The sequence below is a fragment of the Lissotriton helveticus genome, chromosome 4_1 (assembly GCF_964261635.1).
Source record: "Lissotriton helveticus chromosome 4_1, aLisHel1.1, whole genome shotgun sequence".
Lineage (NCBI taxonomy): Eukaryota > Metazoa > Chordata > Amphibia > Caudata > Salamandridae > Lissotriton > Lissotriton helveticus.
In genome coordinates, this window is record NC_136063.1 from 1,252,151,007 (window position 1) to 1,252,175,804 (window position 24,798).

Consider the following 24,798-nt stretch of genomic DNA (forward strand, 5'->3'; position numbering starts at 1 on the left):
AGAATACAAAAATCGATACAAAATGTGCAATACAGGAAGGAGGGATTGTAGGGAAAGCTCACCTCATTGAAAAAGATTTCTCAGGACTGCTTGACCCACCGCTGCATCCTCCTTCATAGAAGAATCCAAGCAGTAGTGCTTCGTGAATGTGTGGATACTGCTCCACGTAGCTGCTCTACAGATGTCCTTGATAGGGACTCCTGAGAATAGAGCCACTGATGAAGCAACAGATCGCGTTGAATGAGCACGAACTCGTCTTTCAAGCGGTTTGCCCGCTTCCTGATGTCAATACTGAATTGTATTAGAGATCCAACCTGAAATACTGTGCTTAGAAAGTGGAAATCCCTTCCGTGGGGCACTATAAGAGACAAAAAGTTGAGTAGATTTCCTGAATGGTCTTGTTCGTTCCAGATTTTCAGACACCTCTGAACATACAAAGAATGCAAAGACCTCTCCGCTGGTGTAGTAGGTCGAGGGAAAAAAGATTTCAAAATCACAGGCTCATTCAAATGGAATTCGGATGGGACCTTCGGGATGAATTTTGGATTGGTCCTTAGAATCAGACCATCCTTTTTGAACTGAAGAAAAGGTTCCACAATTGTGAGCGCTTGGAGCGCACTAATTCTCCTGGCCGATGTTAAGGCTAAAAGGAGAGCCAGTTTCCATGATACAAATTTCAGGTCTGCTCTGTGAATGGGCTCAAACAGAGCTTTCATCAGATGAGCCAAAACCAAATTAAGCTGCCGGACTGGTGGAGGAGGCCGGACTGGAGGAAAAAGTCTGAACAGGCCCTTCAGGAATTGTCTAATAATCCTAGCGGACCAAAGTGAAGGACCTGAAGATGTCCGCCTGAATCCAGAGATGGCTGCTAGATGTACCTTGACAGAAGAATGAGCCAAACCTGACTTAGCCAGAGAAAGAATATATGGCAAAAGCTGATGCGGAGCTGAAATGTATGGATGAACATCCTGCCTCTCACACCAGAGACAGAATCTCTTCCATTTCGCCCGATAAGTCTTATTCGTACTCTGAGCTCGGGCCTGAGACAGAATATCCTTACACTCTTCTGTGAGGTTCAAATCCTGGAATTCTCTGTACTCAGGAGCCACGCTGTCAATTGGAGTGACCTCGGATCTGGATGGAGTACCTGACCCTAAGACCTTGTCAACAGAGATGGAATAGGCTGAGGGTGAATCGGTTGCTCTTGAGAAAGCAGGAGGAGTTCCGTGTACCAGAACTGTCGGTCCACTCTGGTGTAATTAAAATCATTCTGCAAGGTTCCGCTTTGAGTTTCCTGATCAGCTTCGGAATTAATGGTATTGGAGGAAAGGCGTAGACAAATGCGCCGTACCAAGCTATCAAAAGCCCATTCCCCAAGGACCCCCGTTGGTGATCCCTGCTTGCGTAGAACAGGCATTTGGAGTTTTCTGGAGTTGCAAACAGGTCTATGGTCTGGGTTCCCCAAACTGAAAAGACCTCCTCGAGAATGGTCTGGTCTAATTCCCACTTGTGACTGATCGATCTTTGGCGACTCAACGCATCCGCTGTTGAATTGAGCGAACCTGCGAGGTGCTCTGCCGTAAGAGCAATGATGTGGAGAATCGCCCAGTTCCAAATTTCCTTTGAAAGAGCCCGGGAACTTGTCCCACCCTGCTTGTTTATATAGTGCATGGCCGTTGTGTTGTCCGTGCGAACCAGCACTGCGCGATTCTGAATCCTCGGAAGAAAAGCCTGAAGGGCCAAGCGAATAGCCCTGAGTTCCAATAGATTGATGTGGAACTTGCGTTGATCTGGATCCCAATGACCGCTCACCTTCAACTCTTGTAGTACCGCTCCCCAGCCTTCTAGTGAGGCGTCCGTGGTTATAACCATGGGGGATGGGGGAAGCGTGAAGGTTAAACCTTTTGAGATGTTGTCTTTTACCAACCACCAGCTGCTTGCTTTTTTCATTGCTGATGTCACCGTGATCTTGTCGTCAAACGAGCCTTCCGCCTGGTACCATTGCTTGTCCAGTTGCTCTTGTAGCGGACGCATACGAAGCCTGCAGTGCGGAATCAATGGTATGCAGGATGATATCGATCCAAGCAGGGACTTGTAAAGACGGACCGACAGCGACTTCCTCTTTTGCAAGAGACGAGCTGACAGAATAAGTTTGTTCTGACGTTCCTCCGATGGAAAGGCCTTGCAGCGATTTGTGTCCAGGATAGAGCCTAGAAACCTAGCTGACCTGGATGGAAGAAGGATCGATTTCTCCTTGTTGAGTTGAAGGCCCAGTTGGTTGAAAAGTTTAATGCAGCTTGTGACCGCCCTGGAAGCCGCCTGGAAAGATGGAGCTTTTATCAGCCAATCGTCTAGGTAGGGAAAAACCTCTAGAGATTGTTTTCTGAAAAACGCCGCCACCGGAGCCAGTACTTTTGTAAATATCCTTGGTGCGGACCCGAGACCAAAAGGAAGCACTCTGAACTGAAAGTGGCTCTTGCCTACTGTGAAGCGTAGGTACTGCCTGTGAGCTGGGTGGATCTGCACATGGAAGTATGCATCCTCTAAATCCAGAGTCGCCATGTAGTCCCCTGGATTCAGTAGACGTAGAATATCCTGAAGGGTGACCATCCTGAAAGATAGCTTTACGAGATAGGTGTTGAGCTCCCTTAGATCTAATATTGGACGCCACTTTTCCTTTGTCTTGCGGACCAGGAAGAACCTGGAATAAAAACCCTTCCCCCTCTGGGAGTGAGGTACCAGTTCTATTGCCCACTTGATGAAAAGTTGGTGGGCTTCGAGACGTAAAAGCCCTAGATGTTTCGACTCGTTGGCGCCTGGAGCTCTGGTAGGAGGAAGCTGTTGAAACTCTAAAGTGTGGCCACCCTGAATGATATTCAGAACCCACTGGTCTGATGTAATGACCTTCCAGCTGCGTAGACAATAAGAAATCCTGCCCCCCCACTGATGTTATCGGGGGAGTAGGAGCAGTAGAAAAAACCATGAGGCCGCTATTGTCGCTTAGAATTGTCTCGCCCTTGACGCCCTCTTGATGACTGACGAGAGAAAGACGCAGACTGACCTTGGCGCTGTGAGTATTGTGGCTTGTACGATTGAGAGGACTGCGAGTACGAAGAGTAGCGCTGTTGATTGCCACCTCTGTATGAGGAAAAACCTCTCCCTCTCGCACCTCTGAAAGGAACTTTGCGGTAATTCAATGTCCCCAAGGACCTTGCCGTGTCAGTGTCCTTCTTGATGCCTTGAAGGGCATCATCTACATGCTTTCCAAAAAGCATCTCTCCGTCGTAAGGTAAGTCCAAGATCTTATTTTGAACTTCCTGGCGAAACCAGGTTGCCCGTAGCCAGCCCTGACGCCTTAAAACTGCATAACCCGCCAATGCACGGAAAGCTGTTGTTGCTATGTCCATAGCACAATCTATCACCTCTGAAGAGGAACGCTTCCCTTCCACCAGTATCTTCCTGGCTTCATCCTTCGCTCCATCCGGAAGTTCACAAACGGGGATAAATCGCACCACATCTGGCGATCATATCTGCCCAAGATAGCAAGAGCATTAGCAGCTCGAACCAGGAGGCTGGCCATAGTAGAAAACCTTTTTCCTACATTGTCCAGACGTCTCCCTTCCTTGTCTGGCGGTGTTGTAAGTGGTGTCGAAGGATTCTTGGACTTGCTTTGCGCCGCCTGGGAGATGACTGAGTCCGGCTTTGGCTGACCAGTCAGGCAAGCGGGACTGCCTTCTGGTGCTTTATATTTTTTCTCCAGCCGGGGAAGAACAGGGATGACTGTTGCAGGATTCTGCATCACTTTAGTACCTTCTGACCAAACGTGTTCAATTATTGGTATTGAACGAACGGACTTTCTGTAAGGTTCCTTGAAGTCGTAAAGGAAACAGTCAGTCAAAATACACTTTATTTGATTTTTGTTAAAATCATAAAAGGACAATATACAGTACAATACAAATTTTTAGGAAAGCAAGGAAACAGTCTGATTGCACCGTCGTAATAGGAAGGCCAAATCTCTTGGACGCCCTCTCCATAAGATTATGGAAACCTCCAATGTCAGCTGGAGGGGAGGTTGCAGTATCCGGCACTGGTGAATCAGGATCCTGGTGGACCTCATCGTCCCAACCTCTATCCGGGTCATGAGGAGAATCAACCTGAAGATCTCCATCAGATGAGACATCATCGTCCTGAACAGTCACAACCTCCTGATAGCTCTCTCTGGGTTCTGGTTCCGGAACTCGAGAAACCAGAGGCGTCACTGCCACTGCAGGAGTAGTAGGAATGGATGGAGAAGGAGGACGCTCTTGATGTTCAACAGATTGCAACGGAAACCTCTTTTTGTAGTCTTGTAACATCAATTGTAAGTCCGTTATAAGAGAGGACGGCATTGCCACCATATCCTGATGTGATTTTTGTGGAGGCCTATCTTGCTGAACAAACTGGCGCTTTTCAGTATAGCACTCATCAGAATCCGAATCGTGATATTTTACTTGTAGTTTGGATGGGCTATAAGCATCTCCATAAGGACCATCCTCATCTTCATCAGACTCCTCATCAAGAAGCAAAGTGGGAGGCAAAGGTGTTACACGCCTCGGAGATGTCATCTCTGGGGTAATTTGTTGCCTTCTTATAGATATGCCGACCCTTTGAATCGTCGACGACGGAAATGTCGGCGAAATCGTCGTCGATGGAACAGAGAGATGGATATCGTCGACAGCAGGTTGATCTTCGACGGAGTCGTCGACGAGCTTGTCGTCAGAATCATCATGGCTGCCGTCGTCGACGTTGTCCTCGTCGTCGCCGACACTATCTTCGTCGTCATAATCGTCGACATCGAAGATGTAAATACCATCGTCGACGAGCAGGGAACAGGTACCTTAAACGTCGACGAAGATATCGAAAGCCACCGTTGACGAAGCTGTACCTGAACTTAAGTCCTTTCTGGAAGTAGTCGTCCACGTACCAGCTGTTTTCGTCGTCGACTGACGTGGTTTCTTGTCGCCTCAATCTGTCCCAGCCTCTCCTTTACACTTCGGTGAGGAGATTTTATGGGACTAGCCCTTTCAGACCTATCAGAGGTCTTTTGTAAGGCTTTCACAGGGGGCTCAGTAGATGTTGAAGGGGATGACCTACCCCTCTTCTTGGATCTTCTGGAGGACACAGCTGAGGAAGAATCCTCACTGTCAGATGACAAAACCTCCTTACGTGACTTCATTTTCTAGAGCCAAGTCAACAAGCGGCCTTCCCTGTCTCTCAAGGTCTTTGTAGAGAATGTTCTGCAGATTTTACAATCTGTGGCCTTGTGGTCCGGGTACAAGCAGTAGATACAGTCCTCATGCTTGTCCTCCACAAACAGCCTCTTCTTAGAACAAGTAGCACAAGCTCTAAATAACGCCTTCTTCTCCTTGTCAGACATATTAAAGTTGAAGAAATGGAAAAGAATCCAATCTGAAGAGAAATCTGAGCAGAGCTCAGTGGAGACTCCCTAGCACAACGTGCGGTAGAACATCTGAGGCTCTCTCAGGAGGGTTCTATGGGGTGAGGCTATTCTGATTGGTTGTTGCAGAAATTTTGGTCTCTTTTACAAAAAGAGGTGGATTAGCTACAAAATGAGATGGGGCCTAGGCCTAGTTTTCTCTTTTGTACTTACTGCTATGGTATTTTTTATTTACCGAGGCTCCCATTCCGACGACGGGGGAATGATACAAAGCATGTGAATCTATGAAGAACAAGTTACTTACCTTCGGTAACGCTTTTTCTGGTAGATACTATATCTGCCTGTGGATTCCTCACCTTGTGAATATCCCCTTGCGTCAGCAACATTCGGAAAGTCTTTTGTAGCTTCGCGCCGACGTGGATCCGGACGTCACAGAGGCACGGCATCGCACGCGACCTCGCTGACGTCACCGGCGCCTATAACAGCCCCACGCCGGCGTGATGACATCAGTTCCGCCCTTTTTTCCGTGCCCTCGAGGCACACGGACGGACCGATGATAACAGAAATATACACAGTATACGTAGTACAGAAACCAAGGTAACACACACAGTGTGAAGCAAATGCAATAAAAACATTTGAAATAAACATTTCCATGACAATAAAATAACACATCATAGAAACTCTGGCATAGAAGAGTGGACAACGGGGAGGCGGGTGGGTCAGTGAGGAATCCACAGGCAGATATAGTATCTACCAGAAAAAGCGTTACCGAAGGTAAGTAACTTGTTCTTCTGATAGATACATCTGCCGTGTGGATTCCTCACCTTGTGAATAGAATCCCACAGCAGTCCCCACTCCCGGAGGAGGGTGTCCACTCTGCTATACCAGGAAATCTTGGAGGACAGAGCGCGCGAAGTGGCCGTCCCTCCTCACCTCGGTATCCAAGCAGTAGTGCTTCGCGAAAGTGTGGAGGGAGGCCCAAGTCGCGGCTCTGCAAATGTCCTCAACAGGAACACCTCTAGACAAAGCAGATGTTGCAGACTTTGCTCTAGTCGAATGTGCTCTAATAACCTCTGGAGGGTCCTTACCAGCCAAAGAGTAGCAGATCTTAATGCAGAGCACGATCCACCTCGACAGAGTCCTCTTATGGACCGCTCTTCCTTTCTTGCAGCCAGCAAAGCCAATGAAGAGCTGGTCGTCCACTCGACAGTCTTTAGTCCTGTCCAAGTAAAAAGACACCGCCCTCTTGGGGTCAAGACGGTGTAATCTCTCCTCCTCCTTGGAAGGGTGAGGGGGAGGATAAAAGGTAGGAAGGGTAATGGATTGACCAAGGTGGAAAGGAGTCACCACCTTAGGCAGAAAAGCAGCCCTGGTCCTAAGAACCATTCGTTCAGCATGAATGGTCAGGAATGGGGGCTTGGAACTAAGAGCTTGAAGCTCACTTACCCTCCTTGCCGAGGTGATTGCAACGAGAAAAACCGTTTTCAAAGTCAGAAGCCTCATGGGACACTTGTGAAGAGGCTCAAAGGGAGCACCCATTAAAAATGTCAAAACTAGGTTCAAATCCCACTGAGGCACAACAAAAGGTGTAGGAGGGAACCTATTAGTAAGGCCCTTCAAAAACCTTAAAACAATGGGAGACTTAAAAAGAGAAGGCTGGTCAGGCATACAGATAAACGCCGACAGCGCAGAAAGATAACCCTTCACCGTGGCAACAGCAAGCCCCTGCTGGGCCAGGGAAAGGGCAAACTGGAGCACATCAGATAAATGGGACCTCAAAGGGTCTATAGATTTCTCCCTGCACCAAACAACAAATTTAGACCACCTATAAGAATAGATGGACTTAGTGGAGTCACGCCTGGCTGACAAAATGACATCCACCACATCGTGAGGGAGAGAAAAAGAAATCAGGTTGCCCCGCTCAATCTCCAGGCATGAAGGTGTAAGGTCTGGAGGTGGGGGTGTAGAACCTGCCCCTCCATCTGAGAGAGGAGATCTGCCCTGTGAGGGAGACGGAGCGGCGGGTGAGAGGAGAGGTGGAGAAGGTCCGAGTACCACACCCTTCTTGGCCAATCCGGGGCGATCAATATGACTTGGGCCCGGTCTTGGCGAATTTTCCTCAGAACCCGAGGAATCAAGGGTATGGGAGGAAACGCGTAAAGGAGTTTCGAGTCCCAACTCAACTGAAACGCATCTCCCAAGGCTCCTTGCATCGGATACTGGAGACTGCAGAATGACAGGCAATGAGCATTCTCGTGAGTGGCGAACAGGTCCACCCGAGGTGACCCCCACATCTGAAAGATGTCGTGAACCACCTCCGGGTGAAGCCTCCACTCGTGATCGGCAGAGAACTGCCGACTGAGACTGTCTGCACGAACGTTCAGAACCCCGGCCAGATGATTTGCCATCAGACAAATCTGATGGTCCTGAACCCAGGACCAGAGACGCAGAGCCTCTCTGCAGAGACACTGCGACCCCACTCCTCCCTGCTTGTTGATGTACCACATCGCGGTCGTGTTGTCCGTCAGGACCTGAACCGACTGACCGCGAAGGGAAGGGAGGAAGGCCTTGAGCGCCAAACGTATCGCCCGCAATTCTAGAAGGTTGATGTGAAGCAACCTTTCCTCTGGAGACCAAAGACCCTTGACCTCCAGGTCTCCTAGATGAGCACCCCACCCGAGAGTGGAAGCATCCGTTATCACTGTGGCCATCGATGGAGGAAGTTGAAAAGGCTTTCCTTGTGACAGATTGCCTTCCACGCTCCACCAAGACAGATCCGCTGCAGCTTCTCTGGAGATCCTCACTGACTCCCTGAGATCTCCGTTGTGCTGATACCACTGCCTGCGGAGGCACCACTGGAGTGCCCTCATGTGCCAGCGTGCATGGTTGACCAACAGAATGCATGAAGCCATCAGACCTAGCAGGCGAAGGACCTTCAGGACTGGAACGACCGCTCCATTGTAAAATAAAGGAATCATCTCCCGTATGTCGCAAATCCTTTGAGGGGGAGGGAATGCACGACATACGGTTGTGTCCAGTACCGCACCTATGAACAGGTTGCGCTGTGAGGGCACCAGGTGAGACTTGGGTACATTTATCGAAAAACCCAACCTGTGCAACAACTGAGTTGTCTCCTGCAGATGATGGAGCACCTTCTCTGGCGACTCCGCTTTGATCAGCCAGTCGTCTAGATACGGAAATACATGAATCCCCGTTCTCCTGAGATGAGCTGCCACCACTGCCATCACCTTGGTGAAGACTCGAGGTGCAGTAGTAAGGCCAAACGGAAGGACCACAAACTGGTAGTGCTGTGACCCAACCGTGAAACGGAGATACTTTCTGTGCGACTTCAAGATGGGAATATGAAAATACGCATCTTGCAAGTCGATCGACACCATCCAGTCCTCTTCCAACAGCGCTTGAAGAACCTGTGCAAGAGTGAGCATTTTGAACTTTTCCTGCTTCAGGTAAAGGTTCAAAATCCTGAGGTCCAGGATTGGCCGAAGTCTGCCATCTTTCTTGGGGATCAGGAAATACCGGGAGTAGCACCCCTGACCCCTTTCCTGCTCTGGAACCACCTCTATTGCACCCTTTCGGAATAATGCCAGGACTTCTTCCTGCAAGAGAAGCAGGTGGTCTTCCGAACAATAACCTTGGCAAGGAGGGTAATTGGGAGGGAATTCCTGGAAAGGAAGAGCATACCCATTCTCTACAAGATTGAGAACCCAAAGATCCGATGTTATAAATTCCCAATCTTGTAGAAAATGAGTAAGCCGACCCCCTACTGGGCCCACATGATCCGGAATGGCGGATCTAGGGCTGCTTTGCTGCGTTGGCCGGGGGTTGGGAAGGAGAGGAGGAGGAGGAGGAAGCTTGACGACCTCTAGGACGGGGTCTTTGTCTGCCTCTGTACGATTTGTACAGCGTGTTCTGCTGCTGCTGAGGCTGCTGCTGCTGGAATGATCTGTAAGATCGAAAGGAAGATCGGCCAAATCCTCTGAAGCGTCTTCCGGTAGTACCCCTGGACTGAAGGCCCAAAGATTTTGCAGTGGCCCTACTGTCCTTAAAGCGCTCCAAGGCAGTATCAGCTTTTTTTCCAAACAGACCTGAACCATCGAAAGGTAAGTCCATTAACGCAGACTGGACATCAGCAGAAAACTCTGACGATTTGAGCCAAGCAGCCCTCCTAGTAGCCACAGAGGAACCCATGACTCTTGCCACCGAGTCTGCAGTGTCCAAACCACTCTGGATGACCTGTCTCGCAGCTGCTTGGGTGTCCGAGATTTCTTCCTGAAAATCCTTCCTGTCCTCCTCAGGAACCTTTGGAATAAGTTGCTTGACAGAGTCCATCAAGGCATGGATATTTCTCCCCATCAAACACGTAGCATTGGTAGATTTCAATGCCATACTGGCTGATGAAAAAACCTTCTTTGCATTTTGGTCCTGTTTCCTGGATTCCTTGTCTCCAGGAACCTGTGGAAATGCTCCAGCAGATTTTTTAGAGCAGGCAGCCTGCACTACCAAACTCTCAGGAAGAGGATGCGTTGTTAAAAATGCAGGATCCTCCGGTGCAGCTCTATACCTTCTTGCCACCGTTCTAGAAACCGCTGGAGCAGATAAGGGTTTTTTCCAGACCTCATAGATAGGTTCAGACAACGCCTCGTTGAATGGTAACATAGGCTCGATCACAGATGAGTGTGAATGAAGCACCTCAGTTAAAATATTGGGCTTATAATCAGCTGTAGGTAGAGTTATGTTTAGTAAACTCGCTGCCTTCTTAATGACAGTGTGGTAAGGCACCACATCCTTAGATGGAGCATTCGATACAGAAGCCAATTCCCATTCAGGTGATAGCTCAAGACCACTGGCCTCACATAAGTCATCAAAGGGATCCTCAGAATCCTGTAACTCTCCTTCCTCAGTATCAGAATACCCATATTTCTCCTCTTCTAGAAGTCTCTGGGCCTTTCTCCGAGACCTTTCTTTCACAACCGAAGTCAAAGGATTCGGTACCGACTCCGACGGGGTCGCCGCCGGCGTCGAACCAGACGTCGGACGAGGCTTCTCGACACGAGGTCGGACAGAGTCTTGCCTCGGAGTCACGGGTATCGGCGTCGATGGGATCGGCGTCGATGGAGCCGGCGTCGCGCGCTTCAGCGTCGACGACACCGGTGGTGTCGGAAAATGCCAATGCGGCGGTAGAGCCGGCATAAAGGGCATGAAGGGTGCAGGGGCATAAGCCTGCGGAACCCCTAAGTTAAAGGCCATAGGACCCGTGGGACCAACAGGTGCACCAGACGGGAACATTGCCATTGAATATACACCATACATGGCGTTCAGGAACTGGGAAGGATCCTGACCTGGAGTCGGAAACTCAGGATATAGACCTCTCGGTTGTTCCCGGGGAGGCGGAGTCGATACGACGTCGACCTCTTCTTCGGGCGCCGGAACCGGAGTCGATGAACCATCGGGTGCCGGAACTTCGGCTCCACCAGCCCCCTGCTCCTCACCTTCATCCTCCTGACCAGAAGGATTGGATGGAATCGGAGAATGGACCTGTTCCTGAGGTTCGGGTGAAACCGGATGTAAAGTCTCTTCATGCTCCGACTCCGACACCTCCACTTCTTTACTCACGAGTTTGATCTGGGACTTCGGTTTCGAGCTAGAGTCCTTCCCAGAGTGATGACGTGATTCATGGGACTTCCTCCTGTGCTTCTTCTTCGAAGACTTCGAAGCGTGAGCTGACGATGACTCCGAGTGAGACCTCGAACGAGACCTCGACCTCGACCGGCGAGATCGAGATTTCGATGACTTCTTAGCTTTCTTGCTCTTGAGTTTCGCCATGAGGAGCTTTGTCTCCCTCTCTCTTAAGGCTTTTGGAGTCATCTTTTTGCAGCAGGAACAGTCCTCGACATCATGGTTGGAGCTCAAACACCAGACACAACATTCGTGGGGGTCGGTGATTGACATGGTCTTGCCACATTCACCGCAGGCTTTAAATCCCGTCTTCTTCGACGACATCTCGAAGAGAATGAAGAAAGACACAAATACGAAGAAATAGTAACAAAGTTACTGTAAGCTACTACACGATCCCTGAAAACCGTTAGCGTCGACGACGCGGAAAAAAGGGAACTGATGTCATCACGCCGGCGTGGGGCTGTTATAGGCGCCGGTGACGTCAGCGAGGTCGCGTGCGATGCCGTGCCTCTGTGACGTCCGGATCCACGTCGGCGCGAAGCTACAAAAGAATTTCCGAATGTTGCCGACGCAAGGGGATATTCACAAGGTGAGGAATCCACACGGCAGATGAATCTATCAGAAAGTTCCAATACTGGACCAACAGCAATGTTATTACGACACTCCAATGCTCAAAAGAAGTCAACTGTATTAAATACGTTAAAGTTTAGAAAGTATTCATCCAACTATTAGATTTGTCAAAGCTCCAACTATAGAAGCAATGCCCAAGGCATCAGTTTCATAGCTCAAATCACTCTGGAGCAAAAGGCAGCAATAACCTTTTTGTATTTTTAAACATTTTCTCCACTATTTTTATTTTGGGCCATTACATACACATACATCTACACACTGCAATCTCCCTAAGAAAATGAATGAATAAGCAAATATTAATTATCCTTTATGCATCTGTTTGCAGCGAGTAGTGAGTGCTTTAGATTCACATGCTTTGCAAACTCCTGCCATTTACTATTGGGCTTTGACTTTTGCTATCTGCTGGTGTTAAGAGTGTTGTTACCTCTGTTGTAAGGGGGGCAGGATCCGGGGAGGTAGCCATGGAAACTCCTCTGGTCTGCTACCTCCAAAAAGGAGCCTACAGAGGCCAGGGTCTGAAGGGCAACCATGGATTTGGCAATGTCGGTGTAGTCGTATTTTCTCCAGTATCTCGTTAAATGGTGGCCCAAAGAGATGTTCTCCATCGAAGAGCAGGTTAAAGAGATGTTGTTGTACTTATGGCTCGAACCATGAAATACAGCGCCAGGTGTGTCATCAAATAAGTACGCTGGTGTCGACCACTTCTGAAGGTGTTTCTGCGGCATCTAAGACGCAACTAATCGTGGCATTAGATACAGTCTTGCTTTCTGAGACCAATTCCTCTCCCGTATTCCAGAACTACTTTGGAAGATGTTTGATTAGCTCGTTTATCTCGCTCTCCTGGGGGCTGTCCTAGCGGGAGAGTTGGCTATTCTTTCCTGGGTGGGGCCGATGCCCCTACCACCACCCATTTGCCTGCTGCATCAAACTCTCCTTGTCGGGCGGGGAGTGTGGTGGGCGGCTTAGGCAAAAGCTCAACTGCGGGCAGTGTGGGCTACCAGGGAGTCGAGTGGGACATAACCCCTGATGCAAACTGGGTCTTTGGGAGAGGCTGTGTCCTTTTTGACCCGTGGGGTAACCATCCTGGCACTGACTGGCTCATTGAAGGTGTCAGGGACAGACTTAAGAATGCCCTTCTGCTTGGGCAAAATCTGGACATGCATATCCACCTTATGGAAGGCAGCCACTCAGTGGATCACCTCGTGGTAAGCCTCAACGTAGTCTGAGGAACATGCCTTAAAGGGGTAGTGTGTTTGTGTGTGGACACTGACCGTACTAACAAACCTGTTGGAGGTCTTCATTCGAGGGCCGGTGGTCATGAAGGTCGAGGGAGCCTCCTCTTCTGCCTGAGTCAGCAGAGAAGGTCACTCCAGGACTTTGTGAGGCAGAATGCCTGAAGGGCTGGTGTCCTCACCTTCCCCAACATCGAATGGCGCCTATTCTCTGAAGATGTCTGGTGTGTCATTGGAGAATTGCAGCTGCATCTTACGATTTGCCCATCCCCTCTCCCGTCGGTATTGGAGGATCTTCTACCCAAAAATGAGGCAGGTTTTGCATGCAGTGTCATCATGGTCGTGAGAGAAGCAGAGGTTACAGATCTCGTGACAGTTGGACTACAGGTCAGTACGAATCGGTTTCTTAAGCGAGTATTCGAAAAGAGCATGGGCGACCAAGGCTTTTGTCCCCTTCTTCTAAAGTAGGTGTTGAATTTGATTGCATGATCATGGAGGAAATGTGAAGAACCCATTGAAGTAGAGCCTTAAAGCTTATTCTTGGACTGACTTTCCTTTGGACTTAAGCAACTGGTGTGCTTTGAAACTATGGTTTAGAAGTTTTACGCTCTGGAGCTTTCGTTCCAGGTCGGTCATTTCAACCTTGGGGGCAGAGTGATCATACCATGTGAGCACCATCTTATGGACAGTCTTTACAACTGAATAGTACCATTTCCCCCTTACTTTGGTCTGAGTTTAGATTTGTGAAATTATGGCATAGCCACCACTGTTATTGTTGTATGTATAGGTACAGAATATTTGTAGACAATATCTAGTCTTTCGATCTTGAACGCTGAGAATTTCTAATCAATCTGAGGAGATGAATGTGAGAAGTTGGCCTGGTATATGATGTTCACTATTCTAGTGAGCACCTTGCACCAGTCCAAACAACCCTTATGGTGATGGTTGTAAAGCCGGCTTCTCTCTGACCCAGACGTTGTGGGTAGGTGTAATGGCGCGATCCGTACTACGGACAGGGTACCAACCACTGGTGCCATATTTGCCAGAGAAGACCGGAGATGCCATGGTCGGTCTCAATAGGGTCCCATTTGGACTGAGCAGGACCATCTGGCCTGTAGTCCCACTTCCAGAGGAAGGTAGTATTCCCCTTCTCGACCGTGTAGAACTCATTTCTATTTTAGATTGTGGGTCCTGACAAATTGCTTCTATAGCATGAAACATGTCCATGTCGACCATTAGGTAAGATAGACACCACTGGATCTTTGCACCAGCGTGCTCAGTCACCTCACTTTTTATTAAGGTAGTGTACCACACCAATAAAGATTGTCGTAGACTCACCAACCTTTTTTAATTTTTCACTACTTCACGTCTACACTTCTCCTAAAGCCCTCATACCCACATGCACCAACTGGCAGGAACAAAAGATCTCCGACAAAGAGCCCCTTTACGGGTGCCCGTCAGACATTGCAGCACCAGTCTGACGAGGAGCAGAACCCAGATGATGAAGCATGACACCTAGCTTGCTGGGTGTGTGAGGGTTTTAGTTCCGAAAGGGGGATTTCCCCAAAATCCTTTCCGCTTGGTTAGGCCGGTTTCTTGTCCTTTCTGGGGAACAGTGTATCTTTTTTATTTGTAGCTGCGGTCCAAGGGCTGATACACTGGACCCCGTAAAATATTGCCCTTCTAACTCCCTCTTGTTGTTGATACGTACACTATACAGGGGCTCACAAGGTGACCCAATCCCCAATTAGGAATGTACCTAAAGTACATGGAGTCCATTTTACAGAGAGAGCAGATAGTTGGCCTGGGATCCTACTATTCAGGGCCCCAGGCTAAGTCAAAAACCAGCTAAACACTAGGCAAACAGTTGGGGTAACCATTTAGTCAGATATCCACCTTCCTACACAGAGTTTTCCAGATTCACCCCCACTCTGACTACTAGGACCTGATGCAATGATTCTGTAATGCAACGGGCCCTGCGGACCAGACCGCAGTGCGTGTGTTCTGTCCCATATTTTTTAATAGGACTCTACCCAATTCGTATAGGTTACCTAACTTCTAAGTCCCTAGTATACAGTACCAGGGGTATCCAAGGCCAGCAAGTTAAAGTGACCCTCATGGACTACAGCACTTATTGTGCCACCACAAGTGTGGCAAAGTAAAGCAGGTCGCTCAGCCTGCCACTGAAGACTGACAAGGCAGCTTTAAACTGTTAAATCAACTTTGCGGTTTCAAGTAAATAGCAAAGCCCAAGCCTTACATTTTAATATATACAAGTCAGCCCCATATATCCCTAAAGTCAGGGTGCTGTATATAAAAAGAGTAGGACATGTGCTTCTATGTGTCCTGACAATAAAAAAACCTATACTGAGATGTTTAGTGTAGAAAGGCTAGCAGCCCCATTGGCGAGACTAGAGTTACATGCTGACCACTCAATAATGCTACCTCCTGGATGGCACTACAACTATGATGCTACAAGTTATCAAAGGATATGCTGCATTAAACTAGACTTGATGGGCAAGTCGAATTTAATGTGACTTTTGCCTAAATCGTAACTTGATAAGTAGTCACTCTGTTGCCCAAAATGTTCCTGCAACTATTTACCATTTCTGGTCACGAGACAGACTTTTGCCCTCCCGGGGGAGGTGTGAGCACCTCTCAGGAAGGAACATAAAGGGCCTGCTGTTGGAAAAGGTGTGATCTATCCCTGGCAGAAAGTCCAAACGGGGTGTGAGCCCAAAAGGCGAGCTTTAATTGAGAAGCTGTTTCTAAAGTGCAAATGATGGGGGGGACACATGTTGGGCTGCTCTTTTGTTCTTTCACAGAGGTTGATAGGGGAAAACACTTGCCAAGCCGTTTTTAAAATGGGCATGTAGGCCCCAGGTTGCCACACCTCTAGAGTGGGCTTGGGACCTTCACACACCATATTGGGAATGGGAGAATAGGGTATATTGGGCTAGCTGGATGCCACACTTCGCAGGAAGTTGCCACAAGGCAGGAGGGGACCACCTAGTTCATTGGCTTGTAATTGTCACACCTCCCAAGGGCACAACCTGGGCCACACCTCCCAAGGGCACAACCTGGGCCACACCTCCCAAGGGCGCAACCTGGGCCACACCTCCCAAGGGCGCAACCTGGGCCACACCTCCCAAGGGCGCAACCTGGGCATAAATGCGGCTCTCGGGTTACGCAGTCCTTAGAGCACATCTTACTGAAGAGTGAACAGAAGGACTTAACTGCTTTTATTCCCTGGACCCAGCGAAAAGAGGCTGCACAGAGACTGGGCTGAACCTGCTGCTCCTTGGGCTAGCAAAGAAAGGACTGGGCATGTGGTGCCCTGTTTGAGAAAAAGTTGTCCCCTAGCCTCAGACCGAAGGAGTGACTACATGAGTCAGTTGGCTGACTTCCTTTTACAGCTACAGGGCTACAAAAGTGTGGTAGCAAAGTATGCCAGACTGTCAATTACAGTAGTGCAGTCTAGGAGACAGAGTACCAACCCTCAAAAGTTGCCCGTTACAGAGTCGAAGTGCAGTTTGGTTGCCCAAGACAGACGTTTTCATCAGTTAATGGGAACCACTGGTTTGGCTGTAATCGGAGACCAGTAACCCAGTGGCAACTGGTGTTTGGCTTTGATTACGAAGGCAATCAATCCTTGTGGGCAAAGTTGCCACATCACGACCGTGGCCCGAGGAGTAGCCCCAGGCAGACACCAGTCGGGAGATCAGCGTCCTTCAGCATCCTGCGTTCCTTCAATCAGGACCACTCTAATACAGACTATGGCGGTTCACATACAGAATCTCAACTGGACTGGAGACTGCTTTGACTGCGAGGTAACTGTCCAACCAAGCCTCTTTGGCTCTTGTGACTTGCTCCCTGCCAGAGTTGGTCTTCCAGGTAAGCAGTTTACAACTTTATAAAAGTTTTCCAAAGTTTGACCACAAATGCAGTACATTACAATGATTTATTGCGTCTAATAACGCAGGGATTTATTCTTCCATTAAAAATTCATACCACCAGTGCGGTCGATTTTAAAATAAAAATATAATGTATTTTTATAAATTGGTGTCTGTTTTTTTGTGGTGTCCAGTTTCTATCTTATTTGACTGTTTTGGTACTTTTTAATGCTTTACACTTGTTCCTTTGATAAAACCGGACTGCTCAGATCCACAGCTATTCAGGGTTGAGCAAAGATGTTTCAAACAAATATGACTGGACCAGTACAGGTGGGGAGTTCATTACACAGTGAGGTCACACAACCACACCATACCATACAATAAACCACCCTTCACCCACACTATGTTAGAACCAGGGGTATGGTTCCATGGACGGTAGGTCTTGCATCATTGTTTAACCAGGTTTATGTGATGAACAGCAGGTTAAAGGTGAAGTCTTAAATCAATGTGCTTAATTTTTTTCAATTGATTATTGCTTTACGAGGATAAAAGAGGTGACAAGTGGGGTACTGATGTAAGATGGGGAAAACAGCGAGGGAGTAGAAGGTTGGCAGGGAGAAAGGATAGAAGAAATTAGCCCACTGTCACTTGAGAAAGCTCACTAATCTACACCATGAGGAATAAGTAAGAAGAGAGGAGGATGGATATGGGGTGGAAGGAGTTAGTTGTAGGGTTAAGTGGGGGAGGTTAAATGCAGGCGAGTAGAAGAAAATAAAGGTCTGAAGAAAGGGGGAGCAGAAGGAAACAATTTCAGTGGCTGAGGAAGAGGAGGTACCACCTGGAAGGGTCTAAGGTGCACATGAGCATGTTCGCAAGGGTGTGAAAAGAGGCACGTCTACAACTTAAAAGAGGAAAGAAATTGATTACAGGCAGTTATAGACTAACTATGAGACACATGGACAAAGCAATGGAAGGACAGCAAAGTGGGTTGATGGAGACTACTGCCTCAAGGTTTTTGGAGTGGAGTAATAGGAGGCGACAATAGATAAAGCATGCTGGTGGAAGTGCGTAAGAATTTAGAATCAAAGATTGAGAAAAAAGCTATGGATAGAGGAGTAGAAAAGGGCAAGAAAGGATGGTCATAAAGAGTTTTGCTAATTATCCCATTTCTTCGACATTTCCATCAGTATTGATCCATGTTTCTTTAATTTTCTTTTGCCAAAAAACAATTAAGCAGAACTAGCAAACTTCAGGGTTTAGTAAACTGATAAATTTGCACTTGAATGGTGTAGGAAACTGGCTCTATATATACTACACCAAAATGAGGTATAGTGTGTATAGAGTCCAGGTGACCCCAGAGGTAGGCAGATGTTAAAGTTAGATAGAACTGTACTCTCCATTTGTGGTAGTGTGGTCGAGCAGTCAGACAGTATCAGACGACAGATGTTAAGCATTTGACGTACACACTCAGTCAGCAAATGAATTCATACACTCAATAACTGAACTCTAGGCCAATTGTGTTTGTATAAAAATATATACTGTTTTATTTTTAGAACCAAGCAAGCCTGGCTCAGCTAAGCATTAAATACTTTTCAGTAATAAGTTACTGGATATGAACAGTTTAAAAATGCAAAAGAACTTGTACTTTGTTATACTTACAGGAGGTGCAGCACGTTGCAACACTTAGCAAATACAGTACATTGAAAGGAATAGGCTTTTTCAGTAAATTACAGGTAAGTTACTTTTTATGTTATTTTTCTAACTCGGTACTGGATACCTAGATTCAGCAGTGGGACATTTGCTGTAAACGGGTAAGTAATTAAGTTTTGGTTATTTGCATGATTTTTAAAGAATATCTTTATATTTCAAAACTCCACACTTAGTCGTTTTTTGGAAGAAAAACAGTCCATTGAAATGAATAGGCTTTTTCAGCAAATTGCAGGTAAGTTACTTTGTACGTTACTTTTCTTACTCAGTGCTGGATGCCTGGATTCAGCACTGGGACATTTCCTGTAAACGGGTGAGTAAATAAGTTTTGGTTATTTGTGCGATTTTTAAAAAATATTCTTACATTTCAAAACTCCACACTTTAAAAACTTTTTGGAAGAAAATTGTCAATGTTATCCTATAGAGGAAAAACAGGTTATCGGTTCACAGGTAAGTAATAGTCTGTGGGAGTTAAGGTTCTGGGGTTAGACTCAGGGGTTCCCCAGGGTCAGTGATGCACTTTTGTTTCACCCTCAGCGGCACTAGGGAGGCCAGGTGCAGAGTGTTGAGGCCCAATGTTATCCTATGGAGGATGGGGGGCCTCCGGTTGGTGGCTGCTAGCAAGCAGGTCACATGGCTGTGGGAGCAAAGATCCTAGGGTTTACGTCAGGGCAAATAGGGAACCAAATTAGCAACAAAGGTGCACCCTCAGCGGCACTAGGGCGGTCGGGTGCAGCGTGCTATTTTGAGGTCGGGTGCCCTATTGTTTGCAATGGAGAATCTCCGGTTGGCAAAAGCATTGCAGGCAGGAAGACGAAGGACTTCTGGGTGCGACCACCACTTTGAGAGGTAAGCTGAGAAGTTAAGGGTTGCTTAGGCACGGTTGGTTTGGGCACACAAGGCCATGGGGCGTCGGGTGCAGGGGTGCCTTTTTGGGGTTGGATCTTCTTACCAGCTCCGGGTTGCGGTCAGGGGGGCCTTCTGGATTTAGGCTGCAGGCGTCGGCTCGAGGTAGGTCAGGGGTCTCGGGTCAGGATCGCCGGTGGGACCTCCTCGTTGTGTTTTTCCACTCAAGCGCGGGCCAGGTTCGATGGGTGCAGAGGGGGCTGGATTTGCTGTATCCGGCCAGAGCAAGAAGCTGCAGTTTCAAATCCGATGTTGACGGGAGAAGCAGTCTTGTAAGTGAAGGCACACAGGTCCTCCGGGGTTTTCGAGGTTGCTGGCTGCAGGACACACCGGGATTTCGCAGGAGCAGGTTCGCGGGGAGACAGGCCGGTAAGGCTTGGGCCAAGTCAGTGGGGGTCGTCCTCTTGTTAGCTGGCTGCACGGCTGTTTGGTCTTCTTGTAAGGCTGGATCTGAGGAATCAAGTTTAAGGGTGCTCCCTAAATACTAGCTTTAGGGCACTACAGGTAGATAAAGGGCAGGGACCAATGGCTCCCTTCCCTGGAGTGGGTACACCCCCTATCATGCCACCCTCCAGTGGGAGGGGGCAGGAGCCTGTCCCTAGTTGGCTAGCCCCCCCCCCCATCCTCAAGATAGCAGGGACTCAAGAGTTGTGCTTCACCTCGCCTCCCCCAACTGAGGGGTGGAGTTGGCAGAGGTGGGCACACCACTTTCCTCACTTGTTTTTCCAGCCGGTTCTCCCGCCCGAAGTGGGGAGTAGAACCAGTGGGGATCAGTTGCAGAAAGCAGCAAATGGTCTGGGGAGGCTCACAAAGGCAGCATGCCTTTGAAGCTTCCCCTACATTAACTCTACCCATCGTGGGGGAGGAGACTAGGCACCTCGTCCCAGGATGTGAATTGTTTCAGGCCCCAGAGAGCAGGCTCTCGACCCAGGGGTCCAGAAACATGTCTGGTGGTGGCAGCTGAAAGCAGCCACTCAGCCTGGACACTAGTGGTGTGTTCGTTTTCAGGATTCCCTCTGTGTGCATTTTTCATTAAATCCCACACTGGCATCAGTGTGGGTTTAATGTGCTGAGAAGTTTGATACCAAACTTCAGTTTTCAGTGCAGTCAATATGATGCGGTGGAGTTCGTACTGACGAGCACCCAGCACCTTATACTCTTAATGGCAGCATTGCACTTACAGTGTCTAAGAATGAACAATGAACTTAGATACTGTAGGGGTACAGGGCTCATGCACCTGTACCCTCATCACTGGCATAGGGCACCCGCTATAGGGGTGACTGATCTATGCCAGGGCAGTGGGTTGTAGGCATGGCACACAGGGATGTGTGCCATGTTGACTCTTTACTTTGTTCTGCACCAAAACATGCGGGAGGGGGGGCGTGTGTGTGTAGGTGTAGGTGTGTAGGCGTGTAGGCGTGTAGGCGTGTAGGCGTGTAGGCGTGGAGGTGTGTAGGTGTGTAGGTGTGTAGGTGTGTAGGTGTGTAGGTAGGTACAGGGCCTCTAAGAGTGGCACAATAAGTGCTGCAGCAATTAGAGGTCTTCCCTGGTCACATTGCCCTGGGTACCATTTCCCAGAGGCTGACCTGTGGCCAGAGATGCCAATTGGGCTACTTTTGGGGAAAGAACACAGGCCCTGGGAAAACGATTGGCAGGGACCCAGGACACAACAAGAAAAAGTGCATCAGTAGTCTGGCAAAACGTGGGGGGGTTACTGCAACAGAAACCCACTTTCCTACAAATGGCAAATGGGTTTTAATGCTGTACATAAACATATATAATCTGATACACGAATGTGAAAACATGAGCAATGTAGCAGAACGAAGTTTCTTACCGGTCAGTGTAGTTTTGTAGCTTGAAGATCTTTCTGGAGTCACGATGCTGTGCATTATTCCGCGGTCTAGTGGTTGGGTCCGGAATCTTAGTCTTTTCTTTCTTTTTTTTTTGTAGCCCAGGTGAGCATCAACTTCACACCTTTTGGTGTACTTCCTGTGACGTCGGCACGCTTCCTGTGGAAGCCCCCACCTTTGGGCACCATCTTCGGATTCTTTTTTCTTGATATTGTGTTCCGTTTGTGAATCCTTTGGCAATGTTTTCTATTTCTTCTTCAAGTAAGTGATTTTTCCACTTTGTCCTTTAAGGTGTCAGTTTCTATATTGTCCTTGTATTACCACCTTTTTCTCCTGCCTCATATTTCTGGTGGAGGTGGGTGGGTTCGCTAGTGAATCCAGAAAGATCTTCAAGCTGCAAAACTACACTGACAGGTAAGAAACTATTCGTTTTGCAGCGTGAATCTTTCTGGATTCACTATGCTGTGCATAGACTTTGTAGCGGTTTGTTATGTTTGTGGCGGCTGGGTGGAAGATGAGCGTTGGTTGTTGATTATATGTTGAAGCACCTTCTGTCCTACTTGTGCACCCTTCTTCCTGGTAGAGTGGGCTCATGTCCTCTCTGCTAGTTCATGGCCTGCCTGTTTGTGGCAGAATTGTATAGTTTGTGCGATCCATCGTGCGATGTTTCCCTTTGATTACTGGTCTACCCAGGAAACTGCTTGCAAAGGACAAAAAGAAATGCTTTGTTTTCCTGTGCTCCTTTGTTCTTTCCATGTAATGCATCACTGCTCTTCTAGCGTCCAGAGTGTGCAGTGCCCTCTCTGCGCTTGTGGATGGTTTCTGAAAGAAGCTTGGTATTTGTACTGTCTGGTTCATGTGGAACCTCGACCTCACCTTTGACAAAGTGTGGGTCAGTTCTCATTACCACCCTATCATTGTGTATTTGAATGTAGGGGTCTTGCAGTGTTAGCGCTTGTGGCTCGCTTAACCTGCGCAGCGAGGTGATTGCCACCAGAAAGGCTGTCTTCATTGTCAGCATTCGTAGGGAGGCCTTATTGATGGGTTCAAAGGGCGCTTTCATGAGCTCTATTAGCACTAAATTAAGGTTCCATGCCAGTGGCGGCAACCTCTTAGGTGGTGCGATCCTTTTTGCCCCTTCTAGGAATCTCTTTACTATTTGTGATGTAAAGAAGCTCTTTCCTGTCTCTCCTCTTGTGTAAGCTATTATCGCTGCTAGGTGTACTCTTAGCGAGGATGAACTTAGTTTTGCTTTCATCAGGTGCGTGAGATATCTTAGCACCGTTGATTCCCTTGTCACCTTCTTGTGTAGTTTCTTCTTGCTGCACCATTGTGTGAACCTCTTCCATTTTGCCACATAGCACCTTCGTGTGCTAGGTCTCCTTGCCTCTCGTAGCACCCGCAAGGTGCTCTCAGGTAACCTTAGGTGTGCAAATTCTATGTCTTCAGGAGCCATGCCGCTAGGCTGAGGTTCTCTGGCTCTGGATGTAGTACTTCTCCGTTTTGCATGGAGAGTAGGTCTTTTCTCTTACCGAACTTGTGGAGTGGCACCTGTGCCATTTCGATTATTTAGGAGTACCAAGTCTGCCTTGCCCACTGTGGTGCCACCAGGATCAGGGTCATGTTTCTGGTTCTGCACTTATTGAGTACCCTGTGTATCAGCGGTATCGGGAGGAAAATCGTAGGCAAATGTTTTCGACCAGCTTATCCATAGGGCATTCCCCTGGGATCGTTCCCCTGGTTGCCTGGATGCGAAGTATCGGCATTTTGCATTCTGGTGTGTTGCAAATAGGTCTATCATCGGTGTTCCCCACTTCCTGAATAGCCTTTGCGTTTCCTGTGCATTGAGCTCCCACTCGTGGGATGCTGAAGTCTGTCTGCTGCGCCAGTCTGCTTCCACATTGTCCTTCCCTGGTAGGTATATGGCTAGCAGGTCTATTTTGAGGCAACTGATTGTGTGCCTCCCTGTTTGTTGATGTAGAACATCGTTGTTGTGTTGTCTGTTTGTATCAACACTCTCTGGTTGTACAGTTGTTTCTGGAATGCCTTCAGGGCGAGGAACATGGTCTTCAGTTCCAGGTAGTTGATGTGTCTGACCGCATCTGCTGGAGTCCACAGACCCCTCACTGAGTTTGTTCATGTGTGCTCCCCATCCCATCTGGGATGCGTCTGTGGTGATGGTCACCGTTGAGGTTGGTGGTGTTAAAGGATTCCCTTTTGTTATGTTCTCCCTGTTCCACAACGTAATCTCCTCCTGCACTGCGTGCGTTACAACCAGCAGATCTTCCCAACTTCCTGTAGCTTGTGACCATTGTTGTTGCAGCCATTCCTGGAATGGTCTCATGTGGAGTCATATATTGGGGACCAGTTGTATGCAGGATGCCATCATCCCCATGATCTTGCTCGCTGTCCTCACTGTCAGAGCTCGCCCCTTCTGGTAGTGGCGTGTCTCCTTCAGCAGGGCCAGTGTCCTCTTGTCGCTGGGGAACACCTTGCGCTGTATGGTGTTGATCTGTGCCCCCAGGAAGTTCTTCACTTGCTCTGGTTCCATTGAGGACTTCCCCCAGTGTATGGAGAATGCCAGGTCTATCAGTGTCTCTGTGACCCGCTGTGTGTGTTCCTTGCATGTCCTGTGTGAACTTGCTTTTATTAGCCAGTCGTCGAGGTAAGGGTATACATGAATCCCTTCCCTGCGCTGGTACGCTGCCACAGCTGCGGGACATTTGGTGAACACCCTTGGTGCGGACTTTAGTCCGAAGGCTAGGGCTGTGAACTGGTAGTGTTCTTTGTTGATGGTAAATTTTAGTAGATGTTTGTGCTGCCTGTTCATGGGAATGTGCAGGTAGGCATCTTTGAGGTCTATGGTGGACATGAAATCTCCGTCCCTTATCTGAGGAATGACCTCTTGTAGGGATGTCATTTTGAACTTTTGTGTCTTTATGTATTTGTTTAGGAACCTTAGATCCAGGGTGGGTCTTAGCGTTTCGTCCACTTTTGGAACTAGGAAATAGTTTGAGTACACCTTCTTGTTTCTTTCACTGAATGGAACTGGTTCGATGGCCTCCTTTCGGAGGAGTTCTTGTGATTCCTCTAGGAGTGGCGCTAGTTCTTTTCCTGAATGCGCCTTCCTTTTTGGTTTTCTGTTGGGTGGTTTCTTTTCCAGTTCTACGCAGTATACGAACTGTACGATGTTGAGTATCCATTAGTCTGTAGTTATCTTCTTCCACTCCTGGAAGAAATGTCTTAGCCTGCCTCCTACTGGTGTTACATGTTAGTCGATGTTTGGTCCGTGTAACCCCCTTTTGTTGGCCTTGTTGCGCTCCACCCTCGGAGGGGTCGTGTGGGTGGGCACGCTTTGCGTGACCGAGTCACTTTGAGATGGGGTGTTGGCCCCCTCTTCTTGTTTGCCCTTGTCCATTCGCCCTCCCGCGAAAGGACTGGCCCCG

The 24,798-nt window shown here is 48.3% G+C and overlaps 1 protein-coding gene across 1 annotated transcript in view; it reads right to left on the reverse strand.

Moving 5' to 3' along the window:
• Positions 1-24,798, reverse strand: part of VPS4B (vacuolar protein sorting 4 homolog B) — a 203,550-nt gene that overhangs the window by 130,684 nt on the left and 48,068 nt on the right. The gene's annotated exons all lie outside the window — the stretch shown is intronic.